The sequence below is a fragment of the Cervus elaphus genome, chromosome 23, assembly GCF_910594005.1.
Source record: "Cervus elaphus chromosome 23, mCerEla1.1, whole genome shotgun sequence".
NCBI classification, from domain to species: domain Eukaryota; kingdom Metazoa; phylum Chordata; class Mammalia; order Artiodactyla; family Cervidae; genus Cervus; species Cervus elaphus.
The window spans coordinates 71,921,375-71,941,283 of NC_057837.1; the positions used below are offsets into that span (position 1 = coordinate 71,921,375).

At 45.2% G+C, this 19,909-nt stretch overlaps 1 long non-coding RNA gene across 1 annotated transcript; it reads left to right on the forward strand.

Moving 5' to 3' along the window:
- The first annotated feature begins 1,475 nt into the window (after positions 1 to 1,475).
- Positions 1,476 to 4,994, forward strand: LOC122681738. The gene is made up of 3 exons (XR_006337095.1): positions 1,476 to 2,212; positions 2,304 to 2,360; positions 4,353 to 4,994. It is a non-coding gene; the product is annotated as an uncharacterized LOC122681738 (long non-coding RNA).
- Positions 4,995 to 19,909: the final 14,915 nt, after the last annotated feature.

Here is a 19,909-nt window from a genome sequence, read left to right on the forward strand (position 1 = left end):
TTGTGATTTTTGCCCATTTTACAGATGAGGATAACTTGGACTCAGATAACTTGTTCTGTCGCCCATTTTTCTGTGTCATACAGTGCTAGAAAGTGACAGAATAAGGATTGAAACAGTCTCAAAAGCTTGGCCATCCACTGCTGCACATCTCTCAACATCTCTTAGAAAAGATTAAGAAACAGGAAAGTATCCCTGGTGGTCTAGTGGTTAGGATTTGGCATTTCACTGCTATGGCCAGGGTTTTGTCTTTGTCAGGGAACTGTAATCCCTCTAGTTGCTTCATGTGGCCAAAATTATTAAAAAAAAAAGAAACAGGAAAATATGACGCGTTTTTTTTTCCATCAGTGAATTTCCCAAGTGAATTTCATCATGACCAAAGATGTGTTTTTAAGCTGTCATTTGAAAATACTACTTCAGATAAAACCACACATTCTTGAGGGCTAGGACTATATCTAGATGAATTGAATTCCCAAAGCCTAACACAGATCCTGGAGGTTAGTAGGTGCTCCATACAGTTTTGATGAATTCCTCATTTTACCTTATTTATACCCACATGGCATTAAAATACTAAAACAAAAGTGGACTGCTATGGCCAGGGTTTTGTCTTTGTCAGGGAACTGTAATCCCTCTAGTTGCTTCATGTGGCCAAAATTATTTAAAAAAAAGAAAGAAACAGGAAAATATGCATTTTTTTTCCCTCAGTGAATTTCCCAAGTGAATTTCATCATGACCAAAGACGTGTTCTTAAGCTGTCATTTGAAAATACTGCTTCAGATAAAACCACACATTCTTGAGGGCTAGGACTATATCTAGATGAATTGAATTCCCAAAGCCTAAGACAGATCCTGGAGGTTAGTAGGTGCTCCATACAGTTTTGATGAATTCTTCATTTTACCTTATTTATACCCATATGGCATTAAAATACTAAAACAAAAGTGGTTTTAAATGCTTCGTTTTAGGTAAGCATGTCTTCATCATAAAGTTGGATGCTTTCTGAGGATGTAGCTCACTTCTCGGGGAGTATTTGGAAGGTGAGAGAGAGCCTCTAGGAAATAAAGTCTGTTAACTCAGACCTCAGTGATGTGACCTGAAGTTTCAAGTCATTAGTTATAGGTCTGACTCATTGTGTGGTACCTCCTGACTTAGAATGAGGGAGAAGCCACAAAACACGTGACCTGAGGGAACCAGAATCCCAGTCTGCCACCTACATCGGCAACACAGGATCTTTCTAGCCATAGAAAAGGCCCTGAACTTATGTGGAGACTATATGTTCAGGAAATTGACTTGGTATTAACACACATAGTAATGCCATCTAGTCAGAATCTATGAAATGAAAGTTATTCACTCAGTCGTGCCCGACTCTGCAACCCCATGGACTGTAGCACGCCAGGCTCCTCTGTCCGTGGAATTCTCCAGGCAAGAGTACTGGAGTGTGTAGTCATTTCCTTCTCCAGGGCATCCTCTCAACCCAGGGATTGAACCCATGTCTCCTGCATCGCAGGCAGATTCTTCACTGTTTGAGCTACTAGGGAAGCCCATCAGAAAGCTAAGGTAGCTGTCAAATTCCTCCAACAGTTGATTTCCTTCTTGTTACATGAATCTTACAAGTGACTGAAGGCGTGGAAAACGTGCGTGTGTGCTCAATTGCTCGGTGTGTCCAACTCTTTGCCACCACATGGACTCTAGCCAACCAGGCTCCTCTGTCCATGGGATTATCCCGGCATGTATACTGGAGTGGGTTGCCATTTCCTTCTCCAGGAAAGTGATTGAATAGAGGAGACTTAACTCCATCAAATTATACTGCAGAAACAATTTATATAGGAAGATAACTTTTGATTTAAAATAATTTTTTTTTATTTTAAAATCAAAGCTTTTGATTTTCAAAAAATCAGAAGTTGCATGTGACCAGTAGGGGCCGGGAAAGGAAGTCAACAATAACAATTGACTTTCTGGTTTGAGCAACTGAATGGGTATTGTTGCCTATTTCTCTCTTTTTTTTTTTTTTGGCCACGCCACACAGCACAGCATGTGGGATCTTAGTTCCTTGACCAGAGATCAAGTCCACATCCCCTCATCTCTGCATTGGAAGTGTGATGTCTTAACCACTGTACTCCCTGGGAAGTTCCCGTTGCCTGTTTCTAATGTCATTGTCGAATCCAGTTGACAGGGGACAGATGAACCACAATTAAGTAGAAGATCACAATAAAAGCTGGTACTTCTTTAGCTTTCCTTATGTGTTAGAAGACTCATTTTAATTCTCGCAATGGTCCCATGTGATTATCCTTATCATCTTCATTTTCCAGATGAGGAAACTGAAGCCAGGAGAAGCTAAGTAACTTGTGCCTGAGGTCACACAGCTGGTGAGTGTTGGATTTGGAATTTGAATGGAGGTGCTCAAGCTCGAGTCTGCTCACACATGGGCTGTGCCTTCCTGTGATATAATACTTCTAAATGATGAGCTCAGTTTACATACATTGACCTTGAGAGATTCTGGAGGCAGCCACATGGAGGTGTCCAAGGACCAGGAAGAGACACGGGTCTGAAGTTCAAGTGAGAGATTTGGACTGGAAAGAGATTGTAAAGTCAGCACGCAGGTGGCTGATGAAGCCGTAGGGAGGGCAAGCCCCACCCCCCGAGAGGTGGGAACTATCACGAGGAAAGAAACAAGTGGGGCAGGGGGTCACTCCCTTGCAATTCCAGTGCTAAGACTTCCTGGTGGTGGTGGTTTAAACACTAAGTCTTGTCCGACTCGTGACCCCATGGGCTGCAGCCCACCAGGCTCCGCTGTCCATGGGATTCTCCAGGCAAGAACACTGGAGTGGGTTGCCATTCATAGCCAAATTTTTTTTTTTTTTAAAGGTGGGGGGAACCCTGGGAGGCAAGCGGTAAGTGTTCTAGTTGTGGGGAAGGTATCTTTCCTTTGTACATGAATAAACTGGCATCAGATCTCTAGGTCACCAGCCAATATTCATTGAGTCCACATCCTTGAATTTGTTCATCTCTGGGGCCCCTGACATGGCAGAGTTCTTGGATCCACAGCCCTAAGGACATATCCTGAGTGGTGGTGACCCTCCCCGCTCTTTCCTCCCTGAGATCCCACTCTGGCCTGTTGGCTTCCTGGACATCTTTTTTATTTTTTTGCCCCCCACAGCAACTGAAGGACCTCCAGCTCCTCTGTCTCCCCCCTGTCAGCTTTGTCAGCCCTGGGCTCCTCTCCGTCTCCAGGGCTCCGAAATGAGGTGCCTGGAGTCCCAAGTGACATTTCTCAACTCCAGGCACCACCTCAAGTTAGTTTTTTTTTAGCCTTTTAGTCATACATTTCTTGTGTCTCTAACTAGATTCTAAGCTTCCAGAGAGCAAGAAGCATATTTCCTCCTCCAGCTTTCCCCCATTTCCCCCCACCCCAGCCTCTATTGCCCCTGTGGGTATGTAGGTTAAATGTCCCTACACCCGGTGTTCCCCTGGCCCTCACACTTGCCCATCATCAGTGGGATTGCATCATGTGGCCAGGGTACCTGGCACAGAGCACGCTACAGAATCTACTGAGTGAGTGACAGCCCACCAATTGATCAATCCATCATCTTGCTCAGTAAATAATTATTTGCCTGCTGGCTTTTGAGACCCGTAACTGGGGCTGTTGGCTCCTTTGATAAGTTAATATTAGTCAGCAGGGCCCTTCACAACAGTCCCTTGTTTGGGGAGGAATAGGCAAGAGGTGGGGAAGCAAAGATTAACTGCACTTCCCTGTCATTCTATTCATAGCCCCCAAAGCTGTTGTGGTCCATTAGTTGATAGTTGCCTTCCTCAGATGTTGGCTGAGGGAATGGGAAGGGAAAGGGGACTTCCAGTTGCCTTGCTAAGTGACCTCACTGTATCCCTCTGCTGACTTAAAAAAATGCACAACAGGAGAGTTGTGAGTTAAGTTTTATTTGGAGCAAAATGAGGACTACAGCCCAAGAGACACTATTTCAGACAGCTCTGGGAAATGGCTCAGAGAGGCAGGGGGAAGGTCAGTATATATGTGATTTTGGTGTACATGCAATCGAGTGCATACTTTTTGCAGAAAGTTTCTGCTAATCATGAGGAGTAGTTGTCACCATGAAGGATTTTAGTGCTTTTCTAGATTTGAAGAGATACAGGAATTGGGCTCATAAAGTGGGCTCCTGAAAGTGTCCAACTATCTGAAGACCTGTTCTGCCAGTTTTTCCCAGAGCAGAGTGCCTCATCTCTGCTCTCCACCCTGAACTCCTTTCAGGGAGTGTTGAAAATCATCAGCAGCAACAGCACACAATTTAATCCTTGTAGACGTAAGTGGCAATTTGTACTTGACACTCCTGTGCACTGGTTCACAGTAAGTCTGCAGCGACTCGAGTCCCGGAGAGCCTGGAGAGGAAACGGGAGGCTTTTCCTGGTAACTACTGGTCACCAGCGGAGAAGGCAATGGCACCCCCACTCCAGTACTCTTGCTTGGAAAATCCCATGGACAAAGAAGCCTGGTGGGCTGCCATCTCTGGGGTCGCCCAGAGTAGGACACGACTGAAGCGACTTAGTAACAGCAGCAGCAGCAACTGGTCACCAGCAGGGGCCGCCCTAAGATCGTTGCTTCCGTAATTGTGATAAAACTCTTTTACAGAGTAGAGTGGGTTTTCAGAACTGTTGAAGACTGAGAGTTGTGAATCACTTGCCTTCTTGATCAAATTTCATTCAGCTTTGTCATGGAAACTGAATGATGACATCAGGAAGGTATTAAGGTCAAGAAATAGAATCAAGCAATGAAACTACAGAAGAAAAGAGTCTGTAAATGGTGAGGACCAGAGGGATTATTTATTGAGAAGGATTACTTATTTCTTGGTGTGTTGGTAATCCTGTTTCTTGGTCTCATGTCCATTATAGGAGTGTGTTCAGTTTGTGAAGATTCATCAAGCTGTGACATAGTATAAATACATTTTTCTGTGTATGTATTAAATTTCAATAAATGTTTTTAAAACTAAAAAAAAAATCCTCTTAAGTATAACAAGATATGTATTGGATTAGGGTGACTGTTCTTTTTATCCCTTAATTCTTAACCTTATCTGAGTCACAAGACCCTCTGAAAAAGACCCCTGGTTAAGAACTTCTGCAGCAGCAAAACAGAAAAGGAGCCAAGGATATAAACAGATAGTTCACAGAAAAAGAAATTCAAATGACAAACATGAAAAAATGCTCAGTTTTAACTTGCAAAAGATGAATGCTTATTAAAAGTGCACAGAGACACCAATTTTAACCTCTGGTTGGCAGCAATCCCAAAGTTTGACAGCACATGGGGTGGGCTTGGAGGTAGGCCATGGGGGCAGTAAGCAACAGGCTGTCTCAGATATCACTGGAGGGATTGCAGTGACAAGTCTAGCAACCCCACCCTGCAGATGACATCTGTACGTCTATGCAATGACTTGTGTAAAGGTTAGCTATTGCAGCATTGGTTGTTAAAAGCGAAAGTATGGAAACAACCCAGGTGTCCATCTGCACAGACTAGACACAAACTGCGGGGCAGCCACGTGCAGGGGTGCTAGGTCCTGGAAGCGGGAAGCTCTCTGTGGACTTAGGACAGCCCTCCAAGATGCAGGCGGTAAAAGAAAGAAAGGGAAAGGAAGGAAGGAAGGAAAGAGAGAAACGGAGAAAGAGGGAAGAAGGAAGGAAAAAAGAAAAAATGCAAGCTAGGAATATTTATTTGTATTATTTCTGTCTGAATAAAAAATGAAAATATGTATGTACAGGACAGCAAGAGAAGCAGGTCAGAGAATGGTGGGGCGGGGGCAGCCAGACTTCTTTGCCTGGACCTTGTGTTCTGATTTTTGAATCCTGTCCCTGTCTTCCCTACGCAAAACAAGAGCAGCAGATTTTAAAAAGTCCTGCTCTGAAGCTATTGAGCTAAAGCCTCAAGGCTCTCATACTTAGCTGCCAACTTCACAATGGCGGGGTTTGTTTTTTTTAATTTGAATGAAGCTGTGTCTCGATAAAGAGTCTTCAGCTTACTCTGTTGATACATTTGAGTTGCTGTGTCAAGGATTCCTGGCTCAGCCTTGACTCCCAAGAATTCTTTCCTTGCCCTGCCTGTTCTCTAACCTGGTCTGCTCTCTCAAGTGTTGACATTTACTTATAATTCATGAGCATCTTATTCTGCCTGAGGGAAAAGGAAAAGGTTTCACACAAAAACAAGTGCACCTTTTTTTCGGTGTGTCCACAGACACCACTGGAGATCTTGTTCTTCATCCTTTCGTCTTTGCCTGTCTCTGCAGCCATTCTCTTCCCCTTCCTCCTCCTCAGAGGGTCTTCCCTCCGAGACCAGCCCCCAGCATAATGTCACTTTGGTGCCTGTCTCACGTACCTTCTCGGGAAACTCACACTATTTTTTCTGTAAACACACCATGTGTCTTCTCCCATATTTAAAAAAAAGAAATGAAAACAAAAAACAGCCCATAAAACCCAAACCCACAAAGCCCCCTTCTACCTGGATTTCCCTTAAACACCTGTCCTTATCTCCCCTTTAGAACCACAGTCAATGTCTCTTCCCCTTTGATTCTCGTTCTTCAACCAGACTTCCATCCGCACTGAAGTGCTTGTGGCCAAGGGCAGGAGAGGCTTCCTTGCTGCTGAATCCAGCAGCCCCTTTCTCAGTTCTTAACGTTGCTCGAGTTCTGTGCACGATCTGACACTGGACATGGCCTCCTTAACTCAGTCCCCTCCCAGCTTCTGTGGTCCCAGCATTCAGGGCCATCCTCGCTGCCTCTCCTGTTCCATCTCCTCCCCAGGTTCCTCTTCTGCCCCTCTGCCGTGCCGGGACCTCCCGGCACCACGCTGCTTCTTACCTCCCCTTCACTCCCTTGGATGAACCTGTGTCAGAGCATAGAGGAATCCACTCTGATTTGCTTGAGTGGAAAAGGAATTGACTGCAAGGCGGTCAGCTCACTCAACAGAAGAAAACGCTGAATCGGCCAGACCTCATCAGGCTAGGGACAGAGCCTTTCCCAGGTGCCAGGAATTCGCAGGCAGTATCTCTGGGGCATCAGATGCCACGCATTTGTGACCCACCCCCCTTCATGCCCCTCTGCAGAGGATTCGGGTTCTGATGAGAGAAGCCCAGGGAGGCTCTGCGGCGGTTGGCAGACTTTCTCCCCCAGTGCTGGCACCCGGGGATGACCCCCGTCTGCATTTTGTCATAGTGTTGTCACGTGCCTGAGAGCCAGGCTGGCTTTGTTAGAAGTCTGACTTCACCACGTCCACCCCTCTGTGTGGCCTTGGCATGCTGCCCAAGCCTGGTACCTCCATTTACTGCTCTGAAAAATGGGGCTAATGATAGAGGCTCCACCTCAGAGGGCTTGGAGAGAATTGAGCGAGTGATGTAATAGGACACTGCCTGGTTCCTGGTGAGTGTCCAACAAATATCAACTGCTGTTATTATTATTATGAATTATTAATGTATCTATTTTAATTGCCAATAAACTTATATACAGTTTTATATTATGCTTTTTTTCCTGTTAACTATTGGAAGCATCTTCCATGGCACAAAATAAGCTCCAAAAACATAATTTTAATGATCGAATTCTAGTCCATTATTTAAATATACTTATAATTTCTATTGTAGTTAACCATTGCTTTATTTTTTGGACAGGTGTGTGTGTGTGTGTGTTGTATGTGTGTGAGTTTTCTATAATAAAGAACTCCGAAAGAGAGCACATACCGTGCGATTCCATTTATATAAAATGCAAAAAATACAACTAATCTATGCTCTTAAAAGTCAGAAAAAAAAAGAGTCAGGGTCAAAGTTACATGGTGGGGGTGGGGGGCAGAAGTGATTGGAAAAGTGGAGCAGAAAGGCTGTCTGGGACTCTCATAACATATGGTTTCTCCATCTGGGTGCTGGGTCCATGGGTCCTCCTAGTTGTGAAAATTCATCAAACTGTACTCTTAGGACATGTGCATTTTTTTTTTGTATGTATATTATACTTCAATAAAAATAACAATAAAAATAAGAAGAACTCTGAGCTGAAAAACCCTTGTTTGTGTGCATATACACATAAAAAGGGGCTTCCCTGGTGACTCAGATGGTAAAGAGTCTGCCTGCAATGCAGGAGACCAGGGTTCAATCCCTGGGTTGGGAAGATCCCCTGGAGAAGGAAATGGCAACCCTCTCCAGTATTCTTGCCTGGAGAATTCCATGGATGGAGGAGCCTGGCAGGCTACAGTCCATGTTGTTGCAAAGAGTCAGATACGACTGAGCTACTAACACACACACACACACATCAAAGGGCTTCCCAGGTGGCGTTGCAGGAGACATTAGAGTCATGGGTTCAGTCCCTGGGTTGGGAAGAGCCCCTGGATGAGGGCATGGCAGCCCACTCCAGTATTCTTGCCTGGAGAATCCTTTGGACAGAGGAGCCCGGTGGGCTACAGTCCACAGGATTGCCCAGTGTTGGACACAACTGAAGAGACTTTGCACACACGCATGCATACACATAAAAACATGTGTGTGTGTATGTATGTAAGAATGATTATTTGTTTAGAGTAGAATTTTATACCTGGAACACTTGAGTAAGAAAGTATGAACTGTTTAAAGTCTCTAGTAACACACTGATAAGTTGCCTGAATGAAAGATTATCGCCCATTTACACACTCAGGCCCACCTCCCTACACCCTCTCCATCAGTGAGATGAGTGTGTTTAAGTCTGCTTGTTGTGGCTGCCCTTCCTTTTATAAGGTCACTTTTATTTAACACATTTCTCTGAGTTGATGGGAGATGGTTTCCTGCCCAAGGCACTTCCGCATACATTACCTTTTATAACGTTAATAAATTAACTGAGGTGTCCCACAAACCCTGGATAGGGTTTGTATGTCTGTGTTAACTTGCTTCCTGCCTGGTCCATTTTCCCATGGGTGCAATTTTCTCAAATAAAAACATGGTCAATTAGATAAAGCTGGCTAAAACAAATGAGAAATTGAAAATCGAGTTCAGAACAGGCCCAGTTCCTATTGGTTAGTTTTTGTTATTCAAAAGTAATAGATGCTCAGAACAGAAAAGCTGCCAGGATTTCAAGTTCAAATCCCCCATCCTCTGTCTTCAGAATTTCTTGATTGCTCTTCCAAAGCACCATCTCCCAGCAGACACCCAGGCCTAGGAGCCGCCTCCAAGAATCATTTTAGCCCAGAGAGACACGCCTCACCACAGACCAGGGCTCCAGGGCAAAATGTATCCCAGGCTGACCTTAGGGCCCCCAGAGCACCTGCCATGCACCCATCTGCCCAGAAGCCAGGAAAAAAAAAAAAATCCTCAAGCTCCTTTCTCAGCTGTGAAACCTGATATCCACTCACCCGTGTATCTCCCAGGCAGCATAGTCAGCCTTTACTGGGCTTCTGCAGAGCCTGGGGCTGCTGCCATGGGCTCTGATGCAGCAGGGACACTCTCACGTTCCCTCCACTGTCGTTGTTTTCCAGTTGCTAAGTAATATCTGACTATTTATGATCCCATGGACTGCAGCACACTAGGCTCCCCTGTCCTTCACTAACTCCCAGAGTTTGCTCAAACTCATGTCCATTGAATCGGTGATGCTATCTAACCATCTCATCCTCTGTCACCCCCTTTTCCTTTTGCCTTCAGTCTTTCCCAGCATCAGGGTCTTTTCCGGTAAGTTAGCTCTTCACATCAGGTATTGGACCTTCTGTCTCAGCATCAGTCCTTCCAATGAATATTCAGGGTTGATCTCCTTTAGGATTGACTGATTTGATCTCCTTATGGTCCTACTCTCACATCCATACATGACTACTGGAAAAACCATAGCTTTGACTAGCTTTGACCTCCACTGGGTCTTACCCAAATGGAAAAAGGGCTAGAGCCCCATCCCAAGCCCAACCCAAAATGCCAAGGACCCTTACAGAAGAGCCCCATTCCTTTCACTTAGCTCAGAGCAAGCCACAGCCAGCCTTGAGGAAATGCCCCTGGAGGACTTGTCAGTATTACCTGGATCCTCCCAGGTAACGTCCCAGGTGACAGAAATACAAAGGCCTGCCTTCAGTCTTTGCAGATCTCCCAAAAGCAGACTTTCAGCGTGGGCAGACAGGACTTCCTGGTGGTCCAGTGGTTAGGAATCTGGCTTCCCACGCAGGGGGCACCAGTTCCATCCCTGGTCTGGGAACTGAGATCCTGCATGCTGTGCACAGCGGCCAAAATAAACACATTTTTTTTGTTTGTTTATTTTGCTTTTTTTAAACACATTTTTAAAAAGCTTTATGAAGTGGGCAGACAGCTCCCGGCCTGGGGCTGGGTGGGTGGGCAGGACTTCCGTCAGCAGTTCAGTGCGTTTGCTCTGCAGCCTGCTGTGGTTTTACAGGAAGTAAGGGCCGATGAGGGCTTCCCCGGTAGCTCAGCTGGTAAAGAGTCCGCCTGCGATGCAGGAAACCCCGGTTCGATTTCTGGGTCAGGGAGATCCCCTGGAGAAGGGATAGGCAACCCACTTCAGTATTCTTGAGCTTCCCTGGTAGCTCAGACGGTAAAGAATTTGCCTGCAGTGCAGGAGACCTGGGTTGGGAAGATACCCTGGAGGAAGACATGGCAACCCACTCCAGTATTCTTGGCTGGAGAATCCTCATGGACAGAGGAGCCTGGTGGGCTACAGTCCATGGGGTCACAAAGAGTCGGACACGACTGAGCGACTAAGCACAGCACAGCAAAGGGCAGACGAAAGAAGCTGCCTGGGCTAAGGACTCTGCCTGGTCTCTGGAATCCATGCAGACCATCCACGCAGCAGAATGTCCAGCCTGTGAAGCCATGGATGATGGATGCCTGAAACACCCCTGCATTGTGACTTAATGAAAGAGAGAGGGAGGGAGACAGGGCCTGCGTTCTGCCCCGACCGGCTGCTTCTCTGGCGCACAGAAAGCCCTTTACTTCTTTGGCTCTCAGCTTCCTTGCTCACTGGTTATTGGTAACATTAACTTTTTTTTCCAATGTGCAATTTTCACAAATAAAAACATTGTCAATTAGATCAGTTCAGTTCAGTCGCTCAGTCATGTCTGACTCTTTGAGAACCCGTGGACTGCACCACGCCAGGCTTCCCCACTGCCTTCAATCGTTCCCAGCATCAGGGTCTTTTCCAATGAGTCAGTTCTTCGCATCAGGTGGCCAAAGTATTGGAGTTTCAGCTTCAGCATCAGTCCTTCCAATGAATATTCAGGACTGATTTCCTTTAGGAGGGACTGGTTAGATATCCTTGCAGTCCAAGGGACTCTCAAGAATCTTCTCCAACACCACAGTTCAAAAGCATCATTTCTTTGGTGCTCAGCTTTCTTTATAGTCCAACTCTCACATCCATATAAGACTACTGGAAAAACCATAGCTTTGACTAGATGGACCTTTGTTGGCAAAGTAATGTCTCTGCTTTTTAATATGCTGTCTAGGTTGGTCATAGCTTTTCTCCCAAGGAGCAAGCATCTTTTAATTTCATGGCTGCAGTACCATCTGCAGTGATTTTGGAGCCCCCAAAAATAAAGTCTGCCACTGTTTCCACTGTTTCCCCATCTATTTGCTTGAAGTGATGGGACCGGATGCCATGATCTTAGTTTTCTGAAAGTTGAGTTTTAAGCCAACTTTTTCACTCTCCTCTTTTACTTTCATCAAGAGGCTCTTTAGTTTTTGTTCGCTTCCTGCCATAAGAATGGTGTCATCTGCATATCTGAGGTTATTGATATTTCTCCCAGCAATCTTGATTTCAGCTTGTGCTTCATCCAGTTCAGCATTTCTCATGGTGTACTCTGCATATAAGTTAAATAAGCAGGGTGACAATATACAGTCAATTAGATAAAGCTGGCTAAAATAAATGAGAGGTTGATAATCAAGTTTAGAACAGGTCCAGTTCCTGTTGGCTAGTTTTTCCTACTCAAAAGTAACAGATACTCAGAACAGAAAAAGTCAGAAGATAGAGCCAAGCAGAAAGTAGTTCATAGAGAATTCCTAGAGAACACTCATACTATCATTCATCCAGAGACCATGCTGTTGATGTCTTGTTGGGATCCTTCCAGCTCGGAAGTTTTTAATGTGTATTGGTGAATAGCCTTTGGGGGAAGAGAGTTCAGGAATAATTTTTTAAAATATTTATTTATTTAGTTGTGCTGGGTCTCAGTTGCAGCATGTGGGATCTTCAATCTTTGCTGTAGCATGCCAGATATTTACTTTCGGTATTTGGGATCTAGTTCCCTGACCAGGGATTAAACCCAAGCCCCCCTGCATTAGCAGTGTGGAGTCTTAACCCCCGGACCGCTAGGGAAGTTCCCTCCCCAATCCCTGCCCCCCTACCGATGATTTAGCAAACTCCCTCTCATGGGCAATTTAGGATATTTCAGTTGTTTTACCTTTACAATGAACACCATGTAGAGAGAGGCTAGATGAAAAAGAATTCGAACTTAATGAGAAAACAAGAAAAACTCAATCGGAACACCTGACAAAAACGCTTTAAAGGACACAAAAGGAGTGCACAAAAATTACCATTCACAAACAGAAAAGATTAAACCTATTTTCAGCCATTTTAACATTTTCACTTTCAGCCATTTACATTTACATCAACAAACATTTACTGGGCTGATGCTCTCATATGCCAGACTGTATGTCAGCTGCCGTGGACCCCACCAGCAGCCCAGCCAGTGTCCTCACTGAGCTTTCATGCTAGCGGGGACCCACAGGGAAATTATTTCATGCACCAACAATAGTTTATATTTAGCCAAATGGCCTTCATGACTGACGGGCACAATGGAACCCTAATTTATCTTGGTCCTCTCACTTCCTGACCAAGCCTCCCTGTCTTCTAGGGCACTATATGTTTCAGCCTCCACCAGGGGTCTCCCCCAAGCTCACGTCCAATCCAGAGGTTGCATCTAGGTGCCTCTGAACGAAGGCCATTCAACTTCCAGGAACAAGAAGCTCCCTCTGCTTGACTCAGGCCCTTCCTGCTCATTTGAAACTTTTCCTTCTATTGAACTGCACCCTCCATCCCTATGACTCTGGTTGGTCCCAGAACCTCACAAAACAAGTCTGCCTTCTCCAACCTGCAGATCTAAAGAAATTGTCTTCCTCTTTCTAAAAAATATTTCTTTAATTAATTTATAAGCACCAGGTCTTAGTTTCAGCACTCAGGATCTTTAGCTGTGGCGTGTGAACTCTTAGTTTCGGCATGCGGGGTCTAGTTCCCTGACCAGGGGTTGAACTTCAGGCTTACCTACATTGGAAATGTGGACTCTTACTCCCTGGACCACCAGGGCAGTCCGTAAAGAGATCTTCCTGTGAAGCAACCAATCCCACGATCTGGTGCTCAAGTCAATGCCTCACATCTGTGATGTCCTGCTCTGGCTGGAGGCACCTGCAAGCCCCCTGTTGAGTCACCAACCAGTGTGCATGCCCAGACCTTCTAACAAAGTATCCACGAACAGATGCCCATGGTATGGGGGCAGCAAGGCCCAGACCTTTGAGAACAGTCTATCTTTTGAGGATAGACTATGCTGGTGACACTAGAAAAGGTTCTGCAGCCTCAAAAGGGGGTGAGTGGAGATGGGAGAAAAGCTGGACCGACCCTGATTGAAGGACTAAACTGCTGTCCTCCCGGCAAAAAGCTTGTGAGCCTGAGAGCAGTGCCTCCCCCATTCATGCTCATCTCCTAGGGGTCTTGTTAAATTGTGGGTTTTGATTTAGCAGGTCCTGGGTAGGGCCTGGGAGTCTGCACTTCTTACAAGTTCCCAGTGATGCACTGATACTTCAGATCGGACTTTGAGTAGCAAAGCCCTAGGGCAGTGGAATCACAGTCTCCACTTTAAAAATACAGAAAGTTTGGCTTATGCCAAATCTACTGAATCAGAATCTTCTGGTCCATTTATTCAGTAGGTCGCAACATGGATTGCATGTTAGAATCATTTGAAGAGTTTTTTTTTAAATGCTGATTCTGGGACTTCCCTGGTGGTCCAGTGGTTAAGACTCCATGTTTCCACTTCAGAGTGCATGGGTTTGATCCCCTGTTTAGGGAACTAAGATCTCACATGCGGTGTGGCCAAAAGTTTTTTTTTTTAAATGCTGATTCTGAAGATTGAGAATCACGTGATATCTCTCCCTTTCTTCCTCCCTCATTCCTTCCCTTCCTTCCTTCCTCTTTCTTGCCGCTTTAGTTTGTAAATCTCCCCCAGCTCCATTAGACTGGGGACCAGAGGCAGTGTTTCTGAGTCTTGGCTGCACATCAGAGTCACCTGAGAGCTTGACAACAGGTCCATGTCAGGGGCCCTCCCTATGGACCAATTGAATGAGAATTTCTAGGGGTTGGAACCAAGAGATTAGCATTTCACAAAGCTCCCCAGACAATTCCGGGGTGCATCCTGGGATTCTCAGTGAAAGTACAGGTTACCACATTCTCCCCCCAGACATTCAGTTCAGGGTTTGGGATGAGGGCTAGGAATCTGTATATTAAACAAGTGATGCTCACTAGATGGCAAGTTTGGGAAAGGTTAAGGTAGAAAAATGATCCCTCGGTTGGGTCAGAAAAACAGTGCTCCTGGCTATGTGACTTCTCATGGGTCAATTTGCCTCTCTGGGATTTGGATCTCCACTGATAAACCAGAGATGATAATAACTGCCTGAGGCAGGGATGGATAAGATCTGTGGATGGGTCTGCAGAATAGAGTTGTTGGAAAGTGGCTGTCACAGGCCAGGGGCTTACAAACCCAGCTCTGATCTGTGTTCAAGTGAGGTGGCCACAGCGTTCTGTCCAATGAAGGTGGGCAGACTGAGGGGTGCTCATCTGGTCTTCTGTTTTCTCTCTTCACTATCTGCCCGTTAGTGATCAATGCCCATTGGATGTCAATGCCTGGGTGATCTTTGAAGCCACCGAGGTAGATTGACTGCACTCCCTGCCTCTCTCCTCACCTGCTGCTAACTGGATCAATATGAGTGAAAAAATAAACTTCAACTGCGTAAAGTCCCTATGACTTGGCAGTTTAGCTGTTACAGTGGCTAGTGCTACATTAACTAACACACTGCCTCCAGGATTGTGGCAAAATTAAATTATCAAAAACAGAGGCTTCAAACTAACCGTATGAGAGTTTAACTCTGACTCACAAGTCATTTTGTTATGCCTTCCCTGTGGCTTTTTTTTTTTAATCTACCAAAAAAATTTTAATTGAACTATTTCCCATGAACATCTGCATTTCCAGGTTCTTGAAAACCCAGAATAACTGGCAGCTGGGTTTGCATTCCCGTAAGGCAGTATAGGACGCATCTGGCCCCACAGGGTGGGACTTGTGGTCTATGACTCACCACAGCCTCTACCCCACCCTGTGGGTTCATACCTGGTTAACCTCATATTTACGGCATTTATGGCATTTCTCTGATCCCTGTAGCTTCCTGAGTCAGCAGCTCCTGATGTAATAAATGTAGCCATTAGAATCATTTGCTGTTAGGATTTTTCCCAGTGAATTCCTTCAGGTGACATCTATTAATAACTTTCAGGAGAACCATTCATCCTGCCCAGAAGTTGGAAGGAAAATCTCCTGACTGATGCTTACTGGCCGAAGGATGTCGGCCACCTCCATCCCACCCATGTCTGTGACCATTTCAGCACTTGCTCCATGGAGACAGTGGCAGGAGGGGAAGAGAACTCAGGTGTATCTGGGGATCAGGTAGACCTGGAGCCCAGCATGAGCTCGGCTGGCCCCTAGATAGTGATGTGAGGTCCGGCATTTCATATTTGCTGAGCCTGTTTTCCCTTTTGTCAAGTGTGGACATTAGTACTCTTCTTGTGGGATTTCTGTAAAGGGTCTGGCTACAGAACACAGAGGGGATTCCAGATGGCTCAGTGGTAAAGACTCCGACTGCTGATGCAGGAGATGCAGGTTTGATCCCTGGGTTCAGTCCCTGGGTGGGGAGGATCCCTTGGAGTATGAAATGGCAACCCACTCCAGTATTTTTGCCCAAAAAATCCCATGGACAGAGGAGCCTGGCAGGCTACAGTCCATAGGGTTGCAAAAAGTCAGACACAGACCACGTTAATTCCTTCCTCTTTGAAGCCTGTAGTGTGGGAACCAAGACTAGTTTTTCTTCCAGGAGTAAAGGGAAATCCAGTAGTATCTTTTTTTTTAATTGACTTCGAATTCTTTTGAAAATATAGGTATATTAATCTGTTGTAGGTGTATTAATCTATTCTGGCTGCCTTAACAAAGCATCACAAATTGGTGGCTTAAACAATAGAAATGTACTTTCTCACAGTTCTGGGAGCTGAAAGTCCAAGATCAAAGTCCCGCCAGGGTTGGTTTCTGGTGAGATCTCTCTTGTGGTTTGTCAAAGGTCACCTTCTCACTGTGTCCCCAGATGGCCTTTCCGTGGTGCTCGAGAGAGGAGAGAGAGAGAGATCTGGTGTTTCTTCCTCTTAAAAGACACCAGTCCTATTAGGTATTTTGATTATTTCAATAAACGCCCCACCTCCAAATACGGTCACACTGGGGGTTAGGGCTTCAACATATGAATTTTGTGGGGATGCAAAATTCAGACAATAATGGTAGGAAAACCAGAAAATCCAATTAAGAAGGAAAAAAAATCACTCATCATTTTCTCTTGCGCCTGTCTCCACCCACCCCAGTCTAACCACAGAACCACTTTTATTGACTATCCTTCCATGATTCATATATTTTTAAAATTAAAATTGAATTCTACATAATTTTTTGTTAACCTGCTTTTTCTTTCCCTTTTACATTTATAGTAATCTAAGCTAAATAGAAAATTTACAGTAATTTATATCATTGTAACTTGTTTTTAATTGTAACCTTCCTCGTATAATGAATATAAATTGTCCCCTTGTAAGGATTTACTCATATATTTAATCCTTAATTGTCTCAATCATAATTCCATTTTCTATGGACTTGGGTGTTTGTTAGCTTCTGGCTTTGACCTAATAATAACTCCATCCTCCTGAGCATCAGTTTCCTCATCTGTGTTATCAGAATGACAAAAATATCACCTCAACTGAGACAATGACTATATAGTGCTTAGCACAGTGTCTGGCACATGGAAAACCCTCAGAGCTGTTATTAAAAAAAACATGTATTATACATTAGAATCTGCCAGTAGTGGGGCCAAGTGAAATGTTTCCCTAAGACTCTCCATCTCACTGTGCCCTGAGCTCACATTCAAGCCCAGTCCATCCCTAGTTGTCATGGAAGAAGGACAGGAGTCCCATCACTAGCGAGGAAGGAACATCTAGCCTCCAATGTGGATTAATCCATTGGCATGCCAGTATGCACAGTTTGAGCTTTTCCACATTTCTGGGACCCAAACTGATGTTACTTCCCTGCTCACAACTCTCCAGGTGGGCTTCCCTGGTGATCCAGGGGTTAAGAATCTGCCTGCCAGTGTAGGGGACATGGGTTCAATCCCTGGTCTGGGAGGATCTCACATGCCATAAGGCAACTAAGCCCGTGTGCCGCAAGTACTGAGCTGGGCTCTGGAGCGCACGCGCCGAAACTGCTGAAGGCCTGCAGGCCCTAGAGCCTGTGCGCTGCCAGCAAGCGAAGTCACTGCAGTGAGAAGCCTGCGAACCTCAACTAGAGAGTAGCCCTGCTCTCTCCAACTAGAGGAAGCCCGTGTGCAGCAACAAAAACCCAGAACAGCCAAAAATAAATTTAAAAACCAACTCTCCAGTGACTCCCCTGTGCCCTCGGCCTGACGTGACAAGTCCTAAAGGTGGCTGAACCGGTCTGACACGGCCTCACCTCTCACCTCTGCCCGCAGCCACATGAAAGTCCATTGGTCCCTCAGGCTCACCTAACTCTCACCTCTGGGCTCTGGCACCTGCTGCTCTCTCTCTGCCTGGAGCATGCATCCCTTTCCCCATCGTCTCTTCAACAGACTCATGTCTCCACATCCTTAGAATCTCTGCTTAGAGATCCCTGCAGAAGCCAGTGGTCCTCACTTGTACCATGTCAGTGCATGCTGGCTGACCCCAGCTAGCAACACCCACATTTGTTGCCTGAGGGCTTTTGTGGTCACTAGAGCCCACTCTGCCAACTTCAAGGCAGGCCTGAAATGCTGGGAAATTAACTCTCCCCCAAGGACAAACATTTAAGCAATGACGAACTGGACTTGGTGTACAATTACAAGAGTTCTCTTCCTTTAGTGTATAATGCCAAGGTACTTTACAATGGCCTCAGAATTTTCCCATGGAAACTAAGCTCTAGACATTCACAGTGCTAACTTGCTTGATAACACACCTTCTTTGGCTGCTTTTCCTGTCTCATTTCCCCCCCTTGCCTCCAGGGTTTAATTCATCACCCAAATCAATTGTTTCTCCTTCAATTCTTGTCTCAAGGTCTGCTTTGGAGGAACCCATATCAGGAGCCTCCATCTCCTGAGAGCCTTCCCTGGCATGTCCATCATCTAGGTGGGGCAGACCCATGGTCCCTTCCCAGCTCTATCTCAACCCCATGTTCCTACCCTGGTCATAGCCCTCATCACGCTGTGCCATAATTGCCCAGGTCCCCATGGAAACACAGACAATTCACTGGGAGAGAAATCTAAATGGTTTTTAAACACTTGAGAGGATGGTCAACTCCACTCATAATTAATGAAATTCAAATGAAGAATGCCAGCTGAGAAATGCAAGTGAAAGGACAAAATTAGAAAATCATGGTTCAACCTCCAATTATTGGCTCAGTCAAGGACCATCCATGGATAAGAAACTGGATACCCCAGGTTCTGATGGAAGAGGAAAAACAGACATTTGGGGAGAGACATGATCACCACCTTACCCTGGAGTCAGACTTGGCATCAATAATAATGGGACAGCAAGACATCATGGACTTCCTGGTGCGAGACAGGATAAAGCAAACAGCAACACCCATGACTTGTTGATTAAATTCTTGATGTCAAAATGTTTAACCTGAATCTAATCTATCCTAAAAAAAAAAAAAAAAGATCTTCATCACCCAGATAATCACAATGGTGTGATCACTCACCTAGAGCCAGACATCCTGGAATGTGAAGTCAAGTGGGCCTTAGAAAGCATCACTACGAACAAAGCTAGTGGATGTGATGGAATTCCAGTTGAGCTATTTCAAATCCTGAAAGGTGACGCTGTGAAATTGCTGCCCTCAATATGCCAGCAAATTTGGAAAAACTCAGCAGTGGCCATAGGACTGGAAAAGGTCCATTTTCATTCCAATCCCTAAGAAAGGCAATCCCAAAGAATGCTCAAACTACCGCATAATTGCACTCATCGCACACGCTAGTAAAGTAATGCTCAAAATTCTCCAAGCCAGGCTTTAGCAATACGTGAACCGAGAACTTCCAGATGTTCAAGCTGGTTTTAGAAAAGGCAGAGGAACCAGAGATCAAATTGCCAATATCCACTGGATCATTGAAAAAGCAAGAGAGTTCCAGAAAAACATCTATTTCTGCTTTATTGACTATGCCAAAGCCTTCGACTGTGTGGATCACAATAAACTGTGGAAAATTCTGAAGGAGATGGGAATACCAAACCACCTGACCTGCCTCTTGAGAAACCTGTATGCAGGTCAGGAAGCAACAGTTAGAACTGGACATGGAACAACAGACTGGTTCCAAATAGGAAAAGGAGTATGTCAAGGCTGTATATTGTCACCCTGCTTATTTAACTTATATGCAGAGTACATCATGAGAAACGCTGGGCTGGAAGAAGCACAAGCTGGAATGAAGATTGCCGGGAGAAATATCAATAACCTCAGATATGCAGATGACACCACCCTTATGGCAGAAAGTGAAGAGGAACTAAAAAGCCTCTTGATGAAAGTGAAAGAGGAGAGTGAAAAAGTTGTCTTAAAGCTCAACATTCAGAAAACTAAGATATGGCATCTGGTCTCATCACCTCATGGGAAATAGATG